The 22,058-nt window shown below is 36.2% G+C and overlaps 1 long non-coding RNA gene across 1 annotated transcript in view; it reads right to left on the reverse strand.

Annotated features, from left to right (window-relative positions):
* The window catches only part of LOC311615357, a 320,307-nt gene extending 303,755 nt beyond the window's left edge, over nucleotides 1-16,552 (reverse strand). Inside the window, exon 1 of the long non-coding RNA XR_014793770.1 lies at nucleotides 16,537-16,552. This is a non-coding gene — a long non-coding RNA (uncharacterized lncRNA). The remainder of the gene's footprint in view (nucleotides 1-16,536) is intronic.
* Between the last annotated feature and the right edge of the window lie 5,506 nt (nucleotides 16,553-22,058).

Raw genomic sequence — 22,058 nt, forward strand, 5'->3', positions numbered from 1 at the left:
CATTTGTAAATGTACCACTGATTTTTTTTTATTCACTCATCTACTACTGGACAAAAATGAACTAATAAAGCAAAATAGAGACAAATTCATAAATAGAGAGCAGGCAGACAGTTGTCAGGGTGGGAATGCTGAATGGGGGAGTGGAGGGATTGAGAAAAAAAGAAAGAAAAAAAAGAAAGAATTCATGGACACAGACAACAATGTAGTGATTCCAGTAGGAGTGGTGAAGGAGAGTATAGGGGAGATAAATGGTGATGGACAGATACTTGACTTGGGGTGGAGAGCATACAATACAGGGTACAGATGATGTGCTATAGAATTGTGCACCTGAAACCTGTTTAAATTTGTTAACAATCTTATGGTTGTCATGCAAATAAATTAAAAAAACAAAAACAAAACAAAACAAAACAAAAAAACTCCAAGCCAAGCCTTGCTTCCATTCCTGATCCACAAAATCATTAAATACAGGGTGGAGCAGCCCCGCCAGCATGACTTAGAAGTTAAGCATTGACCTATGAACAAGGAGGTCATGGTTTGATTCCTGCTCACGGCATATGCCCAGGTTGCAGGCTTGATCCCCAGCAGGGGTTGTGCAGAAGGCAGCCAATCAATGATTCTCTCACATCATTGGTGTTTCTATCTCTCTCTCCCTCTCATTTTCTTTCTGAAATAAAAGAATCCTACCTAATAAAAGAGTAATATGCAAATTAACCATCACTCTGCTATACTCACAAGCCAGGCCCACAAGCCACGCCCACCAGACAATCAGAGCTAGTATGAAAATAAACCCAACCAAGATGGCTACAGTCACAGAGAGCAGGAGGGAGGCTTGGGTTTCCCAGGCAACGGAGGAAGCCAAGCTTTCTGCCTGCCCTTGTTGGCCTAGGTCTCCACTCAAGGCTACAAAGTTTCAATTATAGAAGGTAAACAAATTTAAATAGAAATGTCTACCAGCCAGGGAATGAGCAGGAGGCTTGGGTCTGCTCCAGGCTACAAAGTTTCAATTGTAGAAAGTAAATAAATTCCAGATACCAGGGCCTCTGCTTGGGTCACCAGGGGGCGTGGCTGGCTTGCAAATCACCACAGACCCCTTCCCCAGGCCACCCCACGTCCCAGGGGAACCCCCACCCTGATCCAGGACACCCTTCAAGGCAAACCAACTGTCCCTCACCCGTGCACCAGGCCTCTATCCTATCTAATAAAAGAGTAATATGCAGATTGACCATCACTCCAACACACAAGATGGCTGCTCCCATGTGGTCAAAGATCCTGCCCCTATGTGGACACAAGATGGCCAGCAGGAGAGGGCAGTTGGGAGGCACCAGGCCTACAAGGGAGGGCAGTTGAGAGGGACCAGGCCTGCAAGAAAGGGCAGTTGGAGGCAATCCACCCTGTGGGGGAGGGCAGTTAAGGGTGACCAGGTCAGCAGAGGGGGGAAATTGGGAGCAAACAGGCTGGCAGGGGAGCAGTTAGACATCAATCAGGTTGTCATGGAGTGGTTAGGGGAGATCAGGCTGGCAGGCAGAAGAGGTTAGGGGCAATCAGGAAGGCAGGCAGGCATGCAGTTGGGAGCCAGCAGTCCTGGATTGTGAGAGGGATGTTCAACACTGGGATCCGGTCTAAACAGGCAGTCAGACATCCCTTGAGGGGTCCCAGATTGGAGAGGGTGCAGGCTGGACTGAGGGACAGCCCCCACCCCGGCCCCAAGCATGAATTTCATGCAGGGGCCTCTAGTATATATTTAAAAGGAAAATATTTCACTCTAGTATTTCATTTAAAAAATCCACAAAAACAAAAGTTAATTTCAGGTAGAGTTAACATGACAATTTTGAACTCCAATAAGATTTTTTGTGTGTTTTACCTTGTTTTTCGTCTTTGTGAACATAGATTTGGATAGGGAAGAGTCAGCTTGAAGAAAAGGATTCAGGAAAAGAGAACAAATGATTTAGAAACTAATTATTGACATCTGATGATCCTACAATGAGCTAAAGTGAAAATTAGTATTTTTGTTCCCTGAGCTAATTGAGGCTACATTTTAAAAGTCACACTTGGTGTAATGAAGAATGAGGTCAAATTGTGCAATGTCTGGGTGACATACAGCACAATGGAATGTCTAGACTGTAGGTCCTGAGGTCTCCATGGAACTTTGGAAGCTTCAATTAACACAAATAATTTCTATGTACTTTTTGCATTAGCAACAGCTGTACTTATGCATATCTAAGTGATCTCTGTCCTCAAATAGAAATTTTTTCATCCTTTTGAATATGCTGTTGCCCTCTCTCCTTATGTGTTTCTTGCACTATGAACTTTTTCTGTCAACATGATGTATTTTAAAAGTAAATAATTTACGGGGCATTGAGGAGGAAGAATGGAGGGTTAACTGTGTACAAAAACCTGTGCTCTTGAGGTTTATTATCTGTGAACCTTTTAGATAGAATTATAGCCTTATATTCACTGAGTGACCTAAAAAAAATCAGGTGAATACTAAATGGCTTTTTCTTCAGATTTATAACTATAAAAGTAAATTAAATTGTACATTAAAAATAAAGGAGAAAGTCAAGTTTAATCAGATGGCTTCACTGAACATCAAAACATATCCTAACTAGGCCAGTTCAGATCATCTTCTTAAGAAAATTCACATTTTTCATCACTCTGTGATTTTTAGTTTCCAAGGACAGACTACAAAACTAGCTACTAAGACTACAATTCATGGGAGCTTACAGTGAACCTCTAGATTTTCCATATACTTGATGAGCTCAATTAAAGATTATAGCATGATTCTTCCTTGAACTATTCTTTTTTTTTTTTCAAATAAAAGTAATTATTAGTGAGCATAACTACTTATAAACATTTTTAAATCAAACTTTATTGTTCATATTATTACAAAGGTTCCTCATTTCTTCCCCCCACCACCAGGTCTTTTAATTTCCTTGTTTGTTTGTTTTTTAATTAATAAACTTTTATATTTTTAAGAATAAATTTTAAAATCTAATAATTTTAAACCTTGTTTTTTTCTGCCCTGGGAACTGAGAAGCAAACTTGTTTACATGTAAACTTGCCCTTAGGCTATCAAAAGGCTTAGCCATTCAAATGTAAATGAACTCATTGTTTAAAGATAGCTACTGGCTGGAATTGGATTACCTGTTCTGGGTGGGAAGGGCTTGTCCTCCCTTTTCTCCATTGAAATTAAGGTGTTAGCTTTAAAACCTCTTTTTGGCAAGAGACCTTAAACTTTCAGAACTTTAAATTTTTCAGGTAGTAAATCAATTACTTAGCATTTTCTCAAATCAATAATACCTCCACATTCCCAAGGATACACTTCAAACAAAAGACACATTCAAATAGATCAACCAATTTCATCTAGACCCCACACAAGGCACTCACAGATCAACACCCCAGCACTGCAACAACTCAACCCATCCAGATCTAAGCCTTCATCACTTGATTCAGCAGACCCTCAAGTTCCCCCAAAAGTTTCCAGCCATGTCTGAGAAGCAGACCTGGGGCATGGGCAGGAGAGGAGCAAGCTGTTTCGGGCCCGGTTGCTTCAGGCCTGGCCTCTGTTGCTCTGGTCTGCTCCACAATCAGCTGCTCTGTGTTTGGCCTCTGCCGCTTCGGGCCTGGATGCTGCCGCTCTGGGCCTGGCTGCTGCTGCTCCGGACCCTGGCTGCTCATGACCCGGCTGCTCTGGGCCCAGCTGCTCTGGGCCCGACCGCTCCGGGCCTGGCCACTCCCGGCCTGGCTGCTCTGGGCTTGGCTGCTGCTGCCCCAGGCCTGGCTGCTCCGGGCCTGGCTGCTGCTGTTCTGGTTCTGGCTGCTGCTGCTCCAGGCCCGGCTGCCACTGCCCTAGGCCTGGCCACCCTGGGCCTTGCGACCGCTGCTCCAACATTCTGTCTTTTTTTTTTTTTTTTTTTAACGCATTTATGTTGCAATGTTGGCTGCTGAGTTGAGTTCTGTCTTAATCTTCGATTTTTCAAGATCTTCTTTTTATTATTTCTTAAGTAATTTTACTTTCTTTTGCTATAGCTTGAATTCTTCACATTGAAAACTTCTTCAGTTTCTTCCTCCTCGTCCTGGAAGCTCAGCAGGCTGGCTTGCGGTGCCCCTTTATTCTCCGCGGCCTCCTGCGCAGCTTCAACCTGTTGCCGGGGTCAGTGCTGCCCAGGAAGCAGCCCCCAGCCTCGGCTCCGTGGCCGGCGATCAGCAGTCGAGGGCCCAGCGGCACCTCCCCCCAGGGGCCCTGTCGCCTGGCTCCTTGCTGGCGCCCAGCTTGCTGGTGCCTGGCAGCAGCTCCCGCTCCTCATCGCGTTCTTCCCAGACTGGAGCTTTTGTCTTCTTCCCGCTAGGGCAGTGTAGCATCAGAGTCAACAGACCGTCCTCTGCGCGCAATGTGCATGACTCCGGGAGCTCTGCCTTTCACCCCTCCCCTGGGATTCTGCCTCACAGCCCCGTCTCCCTATGTTTGAGCCTGGGTCCCCAGAATCTGGCCTAGAACTGGGGATCAGAGCAGTCGGAACTGGGGCTCAGCACAGCCGGAGCTTTTGTTTCCTTCCTGCCAGGGCAATCCAGCATCAGAGTCAACAGTTCATCCTCTGCGCGCAATGTGCGGGACTCCTGGGACTCCGCTTTTCGCTGCTCCCCTGGGATTCCGCCCCACAGCTCAGTCTCCCTCTGTTTGAGCCTGGGTCCCCAGGGTCTGGCCTAGAACTGGGGTTCAACGCTGTCGGTTCTGGGGTTCAACCCAGTCTGGGTTCCCTGCTAGGGAACGCCAGCAAGGAACTCAGCCTCCCCCTCCTCTCTGGCTCCATCCTCTCCATGAGCACGCAGCATGTCTCCATACCTTAGGCTCCCACAGCTCCTCTGATTTTCCCTCTGGTTTTCTCTTTCCTTCTTGTTGTAGAATTTTCAGTCAGTCGACTTCCTGTAGCTCTGGGCAATGTCCATTTTATATTTTAGTTGTATTCCATTGAAATTGTTGTGTGCGGCTGTGGTTAAGTGTCTACCTGTGCAGCCATCTTGGATCCTCCTCTCCCTACTTATAAACATTGATTAGCACTATGGATCAAATTACATAGAGCTTTGAGTATGATTTTATAAACAGGATGCTAAATTAAAATTAATGCAATTAAAATTGACAAGTCATTTTTGAAATCCACTATATGTTAAGATAATTTCTACTTAATCTGTCTGATTATTGTTATATTGTGTGATTTTAATAAAGTGCACAATTTACCACTTAATTATGATTTAATTTGTTCCTACTATGTGTCATGCACTCTACTAGAAATTAAAGATGCCAAGATTATGAAGTCACGCCTCATAACCTCAAATTTAAAAGTAGCTGAATGTTTAAATTATTGGGGAGAGAGTACCACAAGATAAATACTTGCATGTGGATAGAATACCTCTATAAAGATTTGTAGAAAACTAGTAAAGTGGTGGTTCCTGGAGTTGAAAACTAAATAGATAGGGAAAGTACAGTGAAAGAAACTCTCTTTTCATGTATATTTTTTGGTTTGGAAATTTTGTATGAACAAAAGTATGTATTTAAAATATAAAATAGTTTCTGTATAAATATTTTTACATGTATATGCTTGTCATAATACCCATATCTGATCCCTTCAAAATGTGCCTGTTAAAATCACAGGTTAACTTTTGAGGTTTAGGTGACTGAGCAACATCCAGGTGAAGAGGACATTAAGTAGGTGGAGACATAGGTCTTGAACTCAGGAGAAAAGATTGTGGAATAGAAATATAGATTTAGATAACTGCATGTTATCTAATTATCCATGCAAATAGCTAAGATTACTTAAAGTAAGATAATGCATTGACTTATAAAAGATCCTACCCTGTTTCCCCGAAAATAAGACATCCTCCAAAAATAAGACCTACTTATTTTTTAATAAGGTTTCCTTCTGAGTGAAATATAAGGCATCCCCCCAAAACAAGGACCCCTTAGGCTAAACATGAGATATTTGTTCCACTGATTCTGAAAGAAATGGAATCACAAGAAATTCACCAGGGAATTCAGGAATTGGATTGTTATGATGATGTTCCAGAAGATGATGACATGATTGTCATTGAATGAATGAGTAAATTCTTGATACTGTAGGATTTACAGTTTGTCTGGTTTGTGTCGACAACTACCATGCTACCATACCGTATACAGGTAATAAATTTCCTTTATTTTCATTTAACAATAAATGTGTACCGTATTCTTCTTCATGGAAAAATAAGACATCCCCTGAAAATAAGACCTAGCGCATCTTTGGGAGCAAAAATTAATATAAGACACTGTCTTATTTTCGGGGAAACAGGGTACTATATGGAGACAAATAGGAGCCGAAAAGAACATGAAGAATGAGTATTATGAATGTATGAATATCTACAGAAATAAGATGAAAAATAGAAGAGTGTGGTAAGAAAGCCATACAAAACAAGAATGGACAAGACTCAAAGTTGTTAAGATATCAAAAAGAGCTATATAAAGAGTTTATTATATGTAATTAATAACAAGGGGGTTGGAGGACATTTACTACAATAGTTTCCATGATATCCTTAGAGAGACAGGCTAGGCAGATTACACTGGCAGGAAGAATATAGATTATAGCAAGTATTATAAAATAAATATTTTTTCAAAAATTTATCTATATAAAAGAAAAAGATTAGCAGTTGGAGGAGTTGTGTGTGTGTTTTTTTTTTAATGAGATATATTTGGTTGGGAAGTGTTCTTTAGAAAGAAATATACTGAAGCTGATGAAGAGGGAGGGGGTAATTCAAAGCAAATTTATCTGAACTCCAGAAGGAATGATATCCAGTTTATTGTTGAAGACGGTATTAGCCTTTGACAAAAGGAAAGATACCTCTTGTAAGCTAACAGAAGAAAATATACATATTGGAGGAGAGAAAATTATAGGCTTGTTGGCAGCGAAGAGGTAAGGTTATCTGTTCAGTAGAGGACAGAGGAGTTAGGATGAGAAGTTTGAAGAGATTAGAGAAGGTTTAAATCATTGCAATGGTGGACAAGGCAGAACCAACTAGTGATGCATAAGAAATTCCTACTAGGCCCTGCAGAACCAGCTGAGATTAAAGACTATGGATTTACATGGCATTAACTTGCATGACTACATATAATAATATTCCTCAGCAGTGATCAAGTGGTCAGTCAACTAGCCAGACTTAAGTGGAAAAAGATAACTGGATTGATACATGACAGATAGATATGATGAAAGGGCAATACAATAAGGGAGCTAGAAAAAGCCTGTGAGTGTGTGTGTGTGTGTGTGTGTGTGTGTGTGTGTGTGACTGCCTAGTGAATATTTCCAAGGAAGGAATTGCATGGGCCTCTCAAACACAAAAATGACTAAGTCTAAAACTATCTTCTGGAAAATCCTTGCTCCTCTTCTATCTTTACATCTCATAATAGTTCAAGTTGCTCAAAGAAGAACCTTGTAGCCAACTGAGAATTTTTCTTTATTTTCCACATTTGCAATGTTTGTCCATGCTGTGAACTTTTATACCAGTTAACCTTCTGCCTTAAACTTCTTTTCCCCACTTCTCTGTTGTTAAAGACTTCTTCCTATCTCAAGGCTCAGATCAAATATCACTTCCTCTATAAAGACTCCATCATCCCCTCATTTCTACCAGAGTTAACCACTTCATCTTCTTGGATCCCAGTATGCATTGTAAAACTTCTATGATAACTCTTATATTGCTCTCAGGTGTTGTTTTTTTTTTTTTTATATGACTCTCCTTGATTGTAAGCTTAAAGAAAAGAGACTGTGTATTAACCAATGTCACCCCAATAAATTTAATGCAAAAATAAAATAAAACATAAAAAGAAAGGGACTGTATATTTTTCTTCCTTATGTCTCAAGAGTGTTTGATACATTTTATTGAATAAATTATTTTTAATAAATGAATAAATAAATCCAATCTGAAAATGATGCTAAAATATGAAGGCTGGTATAATGAATAAAATTTATTAAAAACAAACAAAAGAATTGCTGGTACTTTTTATATCAACTATTTGACATTTCAAATTTACTTCAGAGTATGCCGAAACCGGTTTGGCTCAGTGGATAGAGCGTCGGCCTGTGGACTGAAAGGTTCCAGGTTCGATTCCGGTCAGGGGCATGTACCTTGGTTGCAGGCACATCCCCAGCATGGGATGTGCAGGAGGCAGCTGATCGATGATTCTCTCTCATCAATGTTCCTAACTCTCTGTCCCTCTCTCTTCCTCTCTGTAAAAAATCAATAAAATATATATTTTTAAAAATTTACTTCAGAGTAGCAAAAAATTTGACATATTTAGATGACATACAATAAAGCTGAACTGTATCAAGAGTAATTCATGATTATTTAGCATCTTGAGCTAAAAAATTATATCCAATAATTATTAAGAAATTCATTTCTCCTCATGAAAGCAATGTAAGCCTTGCTTGAAAATATTAAGACTTAATTGAAAAACATACACCACACCCCCCCCAAATGTTAACACACACACACACACACACACACACACACACACACACACACATATATATATATATATATATATATATATATATATATATATATATATTAAGCTATTGCTGCTTAATTGAAAGGGACACAAAATGAACAAAAGAAATATTCCCTAAGTCCCTCAGTCTTGAAATTATAGAATCTATGGTGCCATTGTAGACATGTCTTTCCAAATATTTTTCTTAACTGGCCCTTCACATGCTTTTCTATCACTCCTGATTGGCTGGTGGGTGTGGCTGGTGGGCATGCCTTGTGGGTGTAGTGGAGGTATGGTCAATTTGCATATTACTCTTTTATTAGATAAGATTACTATCATCAAGAAAGCAAAAGACAAGCAATTTTTGTTTATTTGTTTGTTTTCAATGCTTTATATTTAGGTTCATTGGAGCGATACAAAAGCCAAATAAACAGGAAATTATATATATTGTAAATATCAATAAATGTTTTAACCTTACTGACTATTTGAGAAAGTAGATGGTAAATTTTTAACTTAGTAAAGTAATGCTCTATAATATTGTATGAATTTTATCCAAAATTAGGAATGAAGAAATATTTTTAATAAAATTAAATCTATATATAAATCTCACCATGTACTGGGAAAAATCAACCTCAGTCAATATTTGGACCACTTCCCCTCCCTCCAGGGAGACACCAGTATTCAGGTGCATAATGCTGAAAAAGGGGGCATTAGGATTCTAGGATTCAATTCATTATGAGCCCTATTGTCTTCTTCCTTAGAGACCACTTGACACCAGGAGTTTTCTACCTTAATGACTGTGTGCATCATTGCTACCATGAAATATGGTTCTGGAGATTATGGGACCTATCAAACTTTGTACCATTCCCAGTTTCTGGCAATTTCTGCTCCCTCCTTTCCAGTCTCTATGAGTTCAATTTTACAGTGTAACAAACCAGCCCAAAACTGAGTGTCTTAAAGAAAAGCCATTTTATGTAACTCTAGATTCTGTGGGTCCACTGAGCAATTTTTCATGTCTCAGATGGCATCTCTCATCTCTGCTAAGCTCTAGCATATATCTGTGATTAGCTTGCTGGTCACTAATTTGTGTCTTATCTAAAATGACTTCACTCAGGTGTAAGGTAGTTGACAGGCTATTGACCAACTTATATTTCTAATGCAATTTCTGCATTCTCCAGTAGTCTAATTCATGCTTCTTCACATGGAAGTCTCAAGATTATAAATGCAGCAAAAAGTCCATCCCTAAGAACAAAAGCAACACTGCTTCTCAATTTCCTGCTTATGTTATGGTTGCTAATGCCCAATTGGTTCATAGATACCATATGGCCTTTCTACATTCAAGAAGTTGGGAAATAGCTCTGCCACTTAACTTAAGGAGTCACAACTGTTGTACATATCACTGCAATCTATAACAAAGTCATCAGTGATAATCCTTCTCTCTTCACTAGTGAAATTGTGGAAGGAAAATATATTTTAACTATATACCCGATGCACGAAGATTTATGCTAAAATGGGCTTTCCTTTCCCTCGTTGCCTGTACTGCCTTTCCACTCTGGCCCAGTCCCTTTCCACTCAGGCCCCTGAGCCACCCCTTTCCACTCCAGCTCCTCCTTTCCACACTGTCAGAGGCCCTGAGAGACCAGGAAGTGGGGCAGAATGCCTGTGTCATTGCCATGGCGACAACTCAAGCATCCCACCCCTTCACTCTGTGACTGAGTATGCAAATTAACCTCCATCTTTGTTGGGTTAATTTGCATATCACTCCTGATTGGCTAGTGGCATAGCAGTGGTATGGTCAATTTACATGTTTGTCTATTATTGGGTAAGATTATATAAATAGATTAGGCCAAGAAGGAGGGGCTCATTCTTCTCTTGGCTTCCAGTAAAGGACAGTTCTCATAATCCCCTGGGAAGAGCAATCTGCCAGCATTTCTGACCCCCTAAAGTCCAAGTTGAAGATGCCAATTTCTTTGTTGGTAGCTTCCTCCGTTCCCCAGTCCTTACCATAGGACAGAGTCTCTATGTGCAGCAGGCTGATAATACTTTTAAGGCATAGGTTCCTTGCCAAGAAAGGCAAGGCAAAAAGCTCAGAAGCTACCACCCAGCCCAGGGCTCAGAGCAATGGCTCAGATATTTTGCTTAAAGGGAGAGGCATTCCATAAGAAAATACAGCTCTGAAGCTCTATCTAAAATATAGAATGTAGAGGAATTCAAACCTAAGGGAATTCTAATAAAAAAAAAGAAGAAACCAACAGCTTCTCTTTAATAAGAACAATATGCTAAATCATAGGCCAGTAGCTCACCAGAAAGAAACAGGGATAAAGAGAACTAAGAAGAGTCCACCTAGATAAGAAAAAAATCTTAAAAAACTGGCCCTAAAAAACCTGCTCTTGTACAAATTTGGTCGTATCAGATTTCTGAGCAATATATGTCCCATGGCAATGTCAAGTACAATAAAGAAATCAGACAGTAATTAGTAGAGCCTATTATATATACTGGTATATGGGCATACCTCAAGGTATTGCAGGTTTCAGACCACCACAAAAAAAGCAAATACTGCGATAAAGCAAGTCACTCCAACATTTTTGTTTCCTAGTGCATTTGAGCCTTTTGCAAGTCATAATACTTTTGCTGGTGAAGGATATTACCTAAAATTTGTAAAAAGTGCAATATCTGCAAACCACAATAAAATGAGGTATGCCTGTATATACCACATCTCCTTTATCCATTTATCCCTTAATAGGCACCTAGGATGTTTCCATGTCTTAGATATTGTAAATAATATTGCAATTTTGGGTGTAAAGAGTGCATGCTAAGTGAAATAAGTCAGACAATTCTCATATGATTTAACTTATATGTAGAATCCAAAAAAGCAAACAACAACACAGAAATAGAACCATAGATATAGAAAACAAGATGATGGTTGCCAGAGAATGGGATTGGGAGGCTGGTTGAAAAAAGTGAAGGGGAATAAAGGGTACTAAAAACTTTCAGTTATAAAATAAACAAGTAATAGAAATAGAATGTATAGCATAGGGAATATAGTGAATAATATCATAATAACTTGTATGGTGATAGATGATTATTATGTCAAGCCATTATGTTGTGCACCTGAAATGAATATAATATTGTATGCCAGCTATACTTTCACAATAAAAAAAATAATTGAATTGGAGTACACTTCTTGATTTTCAAACTAACTACAAAGTAATAGTAAACAAGACAATATGGTACTGGTATAAGGATAAAAATTAAACAAATGAAATATAGTTGTTAATGTAGAAATTAACCCTCACTATTTCTGTCATGGAATTTCACCAAGGTTGCAAAAACAATTGAATATGGAAAACATAGTCCTTCAACAAATTGCATTAGGGAATTGGATGCCCATAATTGAAAGAATGAAGTTGAATCCTTAGCTAGCATCATATAGAAAACAATGAAAAATGTTTCAAAGATTAAAATGTAAGACTTAAAATTCTAAGACTCTTAGAAAACAACATAGGGATACATTTCTGTGGCCTTCAGTTTAGGAATGGTTTCTGAGGTGTGACATAAAAGGCACAAATAACAAAGAAAAAGATATATAAGTTGAATTTAGAAACTTTTGCGCACCAAAGGACACTACCAAGAAATTGAAGAGGCAACCAAAAAGTGAAAGGAAATATTTTCCAAGCATGTATCTGATCATATAAAGTACTCTTAAATCTCAAGAATAAAAAGACAAATAATTCAATATTAAATTAAAGGCAAATGATGTAAATAAATTTTTCTTTAAAAAATACACAGATAAAAACTAAGTACATCAAAATATGCTCAACATCATTAGTCATTAGGGAAATGCACATGAAAACCACAATGAGATACCACCATATACCCACCGTGACTGTTATAATAAAGGATGGACAATAAATGTTGGTGAGGAAGTGTTGAAGTTGGAACCCTTATATATTACTGAAAGGAATGTAAAATGGGCAGTCACGTGGAAATCACTTTGGCAAGACCTCAAATTAAACAGAAATTCTACTAGGATTATACCCAAGAGAAATGTAAATGTATGTCTTCACAAAAACGTCTACAGAAATGTTCATAGTGACATTATTCATAACAACCAAAAAATGGAAATAATCCAAATGTCCATCAACTGAGGAATGGATAAATAAAATGTTATATATTTCAATACAATGGGACATTATTAAACCAAAAAATGCAGAATGAAGTACTGTTACATACCACAAAATGGCTGAACCTATAAAACATTATTCTCAGTTAAATAAGCCAGACACAAAAGGGCATATATTATATGAGTCCATTACTATGAAATGTCCAGAATAAGAAAATCCATACAGATAGAAATAGGGCTAGAGGTTGCAAGGGGGTGAGTGGAGGTGACAACTAGGTGTGATGGCTAATGGGTAAGGTTATTTTTAAATTTATGTTTTCTAAGAGATGGAACTATTCTAGAATTAGGTAGTAATGATGGTTGCTCAAATTTATTAATATACTTGAAAACACTGATTTGAATACTTTAAGAGGATAAATTGTATGTGATGTGAATTATATCTCAATGAAAACTGTAAAAAATCCAGACTCCCTCAGGTAACAATTTGTTTTATATCAAGGTAGGAAAAATTATATAATTTTATTTAGTTTGCCTAATAGACATTTAGCAAAGGGAGAGTAATTTCCTATAATAAATCAAAGAGGAAATTTGCCTGAAGAAACTTCCCTAATAGTCTGTTTTTTGTAAAATATACTTTCTCTAATCATAGTTTTATTTTAAGCTCTATAATTTTATTTATTTTTTATAACAGCTAATCACTTTCCATCTCAACAGTAATATGATGACAGTTTCACTTTCTCAGTTTCATTTACCTGCAGTCAACCATGATCTGAAAATATTAAATGGAAAATTCCATAAACAAACAATTCATAAGTTTTAAATTGCATGCCATTCTGAGTAGTGTGATAAAATCTCACACTGTTGAACTGTCTCACCTAGAAGATGAATCATCCCTTTGTCCAGAATATTCACTCTATAGGTAAGCCACTCACAATTTAGTCACTTGGCAGTCATCTCAATGATTAGACCTACTGTCACAGTATAGCAGGGCTTGTGTTCAAGTAACCTTTATTTTTAATAATGGTCTTAAAGAGCAAGAGTAGTGATGGTGGCAAATCAGATATGCCAAAGAGAAGCCATAAAGTGCTCCCTTTAAGTAAAAATGTAAACATTCTCCACATCATAAGGAAAGAAAACATGCTGAGGTTTCTAAGATCTATGGTAAGAGCCAGTTTTCTATCCATAAAATTGTGAAGAAGGAAAAGTAAATTTGTGCTCTTTTGCTGAGAGAGACCACACTCACATAGCTTCATTACAGTATATTCTTATAACTGTTATACGTTATTATTAGTTATTATTGTTAATTTCTTACTGTTTCCAATTTATAAATTAAACTTTACCATAAATATGTATGTATAAGAAAAATACATAGTATATTTAAGGTCTGGTACTCTGCAGTTTCACACATCCACTGGTGGGGTGGGTCTTGGTTGGTGTCCTCTGTAGATGAAGGGGAATTACTAGTATAGTGCTTTTATAAAATATTTCTTTGCTTCAATATTATTATGTTGTTAAAATTTCAATCTTTTAAAAAAATAGTGGGTTTAATAACTTTATCATTTATTTGAGAATGATGAATCTAACAACATGATTCATTCTCTGAATATACAAACATGGTTATCTTCATATTCATTTTCATATTCATTTTCAAATGAAAGACTAATTCTGATTACTTTAATTACTATATTTTAATATTGAAAGAATATTCATTTTCCATTCATATCAGAACTGAGTTTTTTAATTAAATTGCAAAAAATAACTAGGTTTCTGAATATTCTGATGAATGCACTGTATATTAGGAAGCACATTGGATTTTCAATTTCTTGACATTTTTCTCCACTCTGAGCGAAGAACCTCGAGACATAAATAGGATGTATACTTAGAATCTTATTCATTTAGTTTTGAAGCTCTCTATAGACATAGAGGGTATTTCTTTGCACAGTAGGAAGGACATATGGTTTCCATCATTTTATTTTGTAACATACAAAAGAAAACAAATACATCTATGTCAGAATATCTGACCAGTGCTCTTCAAAATTGTCAAGGTAATGGAAGACAGGGAACAAATGAGGAACTGTAACAGATTGGAGGAGATGAAGCTCAAAATAGAATCCTAAAAGACAAAAATTTAAAACTTTAGCTGAAACTTCAGTGAATTTGAAGTTCTGTAGTTTATTGATTGCATTATTTCAATATCAGTTTCCTGGGTTAGATAATTTTATTATTTTCATGTAAAATTTGCATCTTATAGTAAATTGGAGTAGGGAAATACAGGATTTCTGTGTTAATTTATCACTTCTTATTTTTAATTTATCACTTCTTAATTTATCACTTCTTATTTTTTATTAATTCTAAAATATTTGAAACAAAAAAGAAAATAGCAGCAATAATAAGAATGACTAAAATCTCTCAAAGTTCAAAGTTTAGATTCAGGGATTAATTAATGCAAAAATTATTTTAAGAATTAATTTTACTTAAGCCAATTCCACTCCAATAAGACAAGATGAATGACTTTTAAAGAATATATTCACTTACTATTGTGCAATTTAATCAGCAAATACATAATTTTTTTTCAATGATTGATACCAATCACAGAATTGATTAAAACAGACCACAGTCCTGTGTGGCTCAGTTACACCAAGTGGTCACCAGTTTGATTCCGGATCAGGCACATGCCTAGGTTGTGAGCTTGATCCTTAGTAGGGGGCATGCAGGCAATGTTTCTATCCCTCTCTTTTCCCCTATTTCTAAAATCAATAAAAACATATTTAAAAAAACACACAAGCAAAACATACTATAATCCTATGATGAAATTCACTGTTACAGGCAAGGCCTTAGTCTCAGAGGAAAAAGAATCCCATCTCTTCCATTTGCCTAATTATTATGTTCTTTGAGCCTTATGTTTCCTCCTCTGTCTCTTGTCTCTCTTTTATTAACCTGTTAACTGAGCGGGATCTATAAATACATGAAACGTAAACAATATCGGGAATGGGTAGGACGTATGAATACATCCTGGAAATATATGTTGCTCCCTGAGAGGGACGGTATATATTTTTTGTAATCTTTATAATTGTTTGTAAAATTTTTAATTTTTTAATTCGATGTTTCCATTTTTTTGTTGGTATTCTTTACTATTTTTTTGTAATTTTGTATTTTCCTTTGTGCTTTATATATAAATAAATGAATATATATATATATATATAATTTATTTTAATTAAGTATAAATTTAAAAAAATATAATAATATGAAATTACGTCCTCTGGGCGTGACATACTGACACGTCCTAGTGAAAGAGTACACGCCCATTATAGGTTGTGTAATTAAAAAGGGAACTCCCCGGTTAACAGGTTAATATAATTCATAGTTATTTATTCTGGAACATTTCTCAATAATGACAAAGAATAATCCCCACTTTTTTTTCTTTATGTGTCTTAACTAACCTACCAGTTATTGCAGCTATATGCTATAGTTATTATAAAAATTGTTGATGAAAATATATGTACTAATGTAATAGCTAATAGCAGCTGAGGACTAAAAAATACAAAAATTTATTAGCAAGATCAAGCAGTTGATTGGGAGAGTGGGGGTAGTAAAAACAATCTAAAAGTCTCACCTCAGTGTCAGGAACAAGGACATGATAACTGAATTGGACTTTTAGACATTCTTTTTGTTTTGTTTATAATTATATCATAATTTGATTATAATGACATTTTACATAAAATGTATTAATGTCATTGAAAACTATCAACACATTACCCAAATAAATAAAAATCAGAGAAAATTTGTTATTATAGATATGCCCTTAAGGGAGTCCTGTTGATGAAATGAAAGGACACTATAGAGTGCTGGCCAGTGTTTCTAGAATGGAGCATCGGCCCATGCACCATAGGGTCCCACCAGACCTGGCCACTCCCAACTACCCTCCCCTGCTGGCCTGGGTCCTTCCCAACTGTCCTCCCCTGCAGGCCTGATTGCTCCCAACTGCCCTCCTTTGTAGGCCTGGTCAGGCCTAAGTGCCCTCCTCTGCAGGCCTGATCACTCCCAACTGCCCTCCCTTTCAGGTCTGGTCCCTCCAAAATACCCTTTCCTGCTGACCTGATCACCCAAAACTACCCTCCCCTGCTGGCCATCTTGTGGTGGCCATCTTTGGCTTCATGGGGGCAGCCATCTTGTGTGCTGGAGTGATAGTCAATTTGCATATTACCTATTTATTAGATAGGATATGCATTACCTATGGACATAGATAATAGGATCATGAAGGCCTGAGATGGGGTGGGAACAGGTGGACCGGGGGCAATGAGGAGAAAAAGAGGAACACCTGCATCACACTCAAAAATAAAGATTTTTTACAAAATAAATAATAAAAATGCAAATATTTATGTGAAAATAGATTCAAAATCTCTCCAGTGGTCAGGAAAATTCAAATTAAAACCATTGAATTGCCATTTTTTTAACCCACCTGATAGTAAAATTAACTAAGTTAATAATATCCGATATTGGCAGAAATATGAGAAAGACACTGTCATTATTGCTGGTAGGACTGTGAAATGCTGCAACTCTTTAAAAAATATATTGTAATTACCTACTAAAATAAATATATACATATTATTTGGCCCAATAATCAATCTTTTGGGAATCTCACCTACAGAAAAACAAAAGCACTAATATGTATGCTATGTGTACTAGCATAAGGGTGTGTGTGTGTGTGTGTGTGTGCGTGCGTGTGTGTGTGTGTGTGTGTGTATGTGTGTGTATGTTCAGCATTGCAGTAGCATGTAAATACAGAAATAATGAATTAGTGGAATAATTAGGACCTATTCAGTGGTGATATTCAAAATATTTAGCAATTAGTATGATAAGGCTTTGACCAATCACAACAGATATTGAATATCATCTCTGAATCTCTCCGTTCAATAGTATATTGTGCACCTAATAAAAAGAGTGAATGGAATCTATGTGTTGACCTGAATGGATATAAAAAATTATACATACTTAATATATCTTTTCCTACACATATAATTGTATACCTATGGTAAAGTTAAATTTAAAAATTAGTCACAGTAAGAGGTTAACAACATTAACTAACAATAAAATAGAACAATTATAGCAACATATGGTAAAAAAAATAATGCGCTTGTGGTGTCTCTCTCTCAAAATACACTGTACTCACCCATCTTCTCATGATGACATGAGATACTATAATACCTATATGTTGAGATGAAGTGAGGTGCTTACAATAGTGCACAATTTTAAACTTATGAACTGTTTATTTATGGAATTTCCTCTTAATATTTTTGGACCATGGTTGAACACAGGTAATTGAAAATGAGGAAAGGAAAAGCATTGATAAGGCAGGACTACTATAACCCCATTTTTTAAATGAAAATTTAGAGTATTCATTAAATATGAAAAATTTAGCTCCATTAGAGGACTCATTTGCTTCAATCTTATCAATATCTGTTAGGTATGTTTTGCTTTTATACTTCTATTAATAATTATTTTGAAAACCCTCTTTCTTAATTTCTAGATTTTAAATTATAACCATTGACTCCTCCACTAAGTCAGAAAATAAAATAGTCTTTCTTCCCTTTATATCTCAAAGTGAGTTAACACCTTTTTTTACACTGACATGATTTATATCATAAGTGCATGCTTCAAACATAAACTTCCATCTTTACTTATAAGTTGATAAAATTATATAAATATGTATATTATCATTTAAAATATTATAACTACGTAAATATTTTTCTCTGTAGTGCCAAGTGGCATGACTATATCTACAGGAAAAAAAGTGAGATAGTCCCTTACAAAAAGATGCTTCAAGCATCAAAGTCAAATGCATCCTTCTATTTTACATTCCATTTAGTACTCAAAATCATGCCACATCTTAGTTTGCTTCATACTTGGATCATTGCATCTTTATACAGCTTCTTGTTTTTCCTGGCACACAACTCAGGTTTGTTTGTTGTTTTTCCTTTTCAGTTGTTGACATAAGAAATGTATGCCTTATTTGCCATATGACTATCATCATCCAGCTTCTTAAATCATACTATTCTAAGACCCATTATCCATGTTTTTAAAATTCCTATTTAAAGTGAAAATATTGAACAAATATTTCATAGTTATGAAAATAGTGGAAAGTAAAGGTTTTATTGAGAACTTGCTTGGAAAATATAAATAACTATATATTTAATATTATATTTGATATTATTTATGTTTTAATTAAAGCTATATATTTTTCTATGTCTCTGGATCTATTTTGTTCATCAATTTATTTTGTTCATTAGATTCCACATATGAGTGAGATCATGTGATACTGTGTACTACGTATATATGGACACAGACAATTAAGTGGTAAAGTCTTGGGAGGGGTGGATGAGGGGTGGAAGGAGTCAATGGGGAAAAAACAAACAAAGGGGACATCTGTAGTACTTTCAACAATAAAGAAAAATAAATAAATAAATTAATTAATTAAAATGAACTAGCTAAAAAATAAAGCTATCTGCTAATTTCTTAAAACATACAATGAATAAAAGAAGTATTGATTTCTAAGGAAGGATTGGGAATGAATTTTCCCAACTAAATTGAAGGATAATATTCTACTATATTCCTCATTTTGTATTTAAATTTCACAGCATGAAAATTAAGAAGGTAACTTTTCACAAATTATTAGATTTCATTCATTTTTCCAAAAACGATTCCCCTAATATTTTGATATTTAAATTATCTTCTTGTGAAACATCTACAATGTCATTATATTTATCAATTTTTCTCTTCCTTCAGTTTTGAATTGATATAATTCTACCAATGGCTCTGTCCTATTATTCTTACTAATTGCCAATAAAACCCTCCTCAGCTATGCAATATCCAATATTTTGTGTAATTCATTTTACACCCAACTTGTACTTATTCTATTGACTTTCTAACCTTTTATTCAAATTTAAATGTCCTTTGTTGTCTGATTGCTTTTTACATATAGCCACCTGTTCTTATTTTATAAATGAGGAAGCTTTCAATTCTCTCGATAATACAATTAGAATAATTTTTAAAGTTTTTCCCCCTCCAAATTATCCCTGATTCTTTCAGGGTTCATTGTGCTTCCTTTTATGCTTCCTTTGATGTTTAATTTTCTGTGCATACTTACAAATGAGGAACTAGTTGGGTTATTATTTCACTACCAAGCTATTCTGCCATTATTAAGATCTTCCATAAGCCTCATTTTTAAAAGTCAGATCTAAATTGAAATTAGGGGGTTATACTATAGTGCTTCTGGCAAAACACATGTACACAGCCACTCTTTTGTATACCAAAATGAGTATGGTTTTTCTGTGTGGTATCAACTGTGATACCAAGAGCACAAATCCCTTCTGGGTAGATCATTCATTTCTTTAGAAAATAGCACCTTGACCTCTACCTGAAGATTAAGGCCAGTATAGGTGTGTTGCTGACCAACACAGCCATTCTTTAGAGTGTAGACTATCTGTTTCAAAAAAGAATATCCATTAATAATTATATATTGCATATATATAAAATTTATAAAATAAATCCAATAAAAATGTATACATAAAATTTATATAACTGTATATGTTTATGTACGTTGTATATATTTATTTTTATTGATTTATGTAAATTTAATTAGTGAAATATATAATACATCAAAATATATTACAATATATATTTCTAAATCTCCTATATTATGCTTACCAATCCTATCTAATAAAGAGGGAATATGCAAATTGACTGTCACACCATCACAAATATGGTGGCGCCCAAGCCACAGATAGCAGTGCCTAGTCCCCTCAGTCCCGCCAGAGTTCCCCAGTCCTTCCAGCCCTGCAGGCAGGGAAGGAGTGGCAGGTGCGAGGTGCGGCCAGACCCATCCTCAGACCCTCAGCCACCCAAGGCCAGCCCAGGCATAGGCAAGTCTCAGATGGCAGCTTCCCAGTCGCCCAGGGCAACCAAGGCTCAAGTAACCAGGGCTGGCTGAGAATTGTGCTGACGCCAGTGGCAGCAGCAGAGATGTGATTAGGGCTTTGCCTTCCCCAGAATGCCAGGTTGCCTCTTGCTCCTGAGGGCTCCCAGACTGTGACAGGGGGCAGGCCAGGCTGAGGGAATCCCTCCGGTGCATACATTTTCATGCACTGGGCATCTAGTATTTTATAAAATTCTTAAATGTCTTATTATTTGATAGAAATTAAATAGAAATGGAAGTCCCAATATTCTTCTTTGTACCACGTGGAATCATCTTGTGCACCCCTAGGAGAAGTACATATAATTGTGGAGTCCACTGCTAAAGACAATCAATCAAATTGCTTTATAATTCTATCCCCATTCTCATGGCTCAAATATCTCCTGCTACATTCTGTATTTGCTCTGCCTGAGCTGTGACTCCCACCATTGTAGCTTACTGGTATTATCAATATATTCTCATTTTCTTACATCTTCCAAAATATGTATGGAAACTCTTATCTTCTAATGCCTCACTTTAGTACTTCACTACCATTATTCATGGAATTTTCCAAAAAGGGCATGTAAGTGGGTGCTGTCTGTCATCTTCAAACAGAAAAACTATCAACTATTTTCATTTTTACTTCTCAGATTATAGGATTCCATTTGCATTGTTAGACTTTAGGCCTCCAGCAATCTATCTAAAGGAAAAATCATTTTTATATCAATTAATACTGGTAATAGTCCCACGAAAACTAGTGATACAACTCAATACAACTCAAGTCCTTAAGTTGTGGTTCATTTGAAGTTAAGGAGATTCTAAACATTGATTCAAGTAGTGTTAAAACAAATGCATAATATTAGGAAATTCTGTTGGACATAAATAGCTTTATAATCCAGCATTTCAAGTTTAAAATATAATATTAATGATTTAGAATGGTGTTAGTCTCCTCTCTCAGTTGCAGTCCATAACGACAAGCTTCCTTTTTAATGTGCAGGGCCTGCTGTGCAGTAGTACTTTTAACAAAATACATTTGCTTTAGGCTTTCTGACATGGCTTCACACTGAGATAAACACAATTAATAAGATCTATTTAAATTCTGGCTCTTTAGTAATTGTTTATTAATGGGATTTTGAGATTCTCTTCTGATTTCAATTTTTTTTTTCAACCAGGGTTTTCATTTGCTGCATGTTTTCATTTTATCACCTTGGCATTATCTGTTTGATCCATTTTCAGTGGAAAGAAAACAATGGTCTGTACCCTTATAAATTGATCACAGGATTATCTTTTCTAGGCTTTTTGTTGTGGGCAATTATGGAGAAGCAATATTAGTTATAATAGGCTTTGGAGAACAATGGATTCATAGATAAATTTAACATTTAAACAAATCATTTCTTTCTGCCACTGTTTATCAAGTAGAAGCATTATATATTTTCTTGTTCTAATTTTAAACTGCACCATTATTTATCATCATGAATCCTCAG

Source organism: Pipistrellus hanaki, assembly GCF_964339955.1.
Source record: "Pipistrellus hanaki genome assembly, chromosome: X".
In the NCBI taxonomy this organism is placed as follows: Eukaryota; Metazoa; Chordata; class Mammalia; order Chiroptera; family Vespertilionidae; genus Pipistrellus; species Pipistrellus hanaki.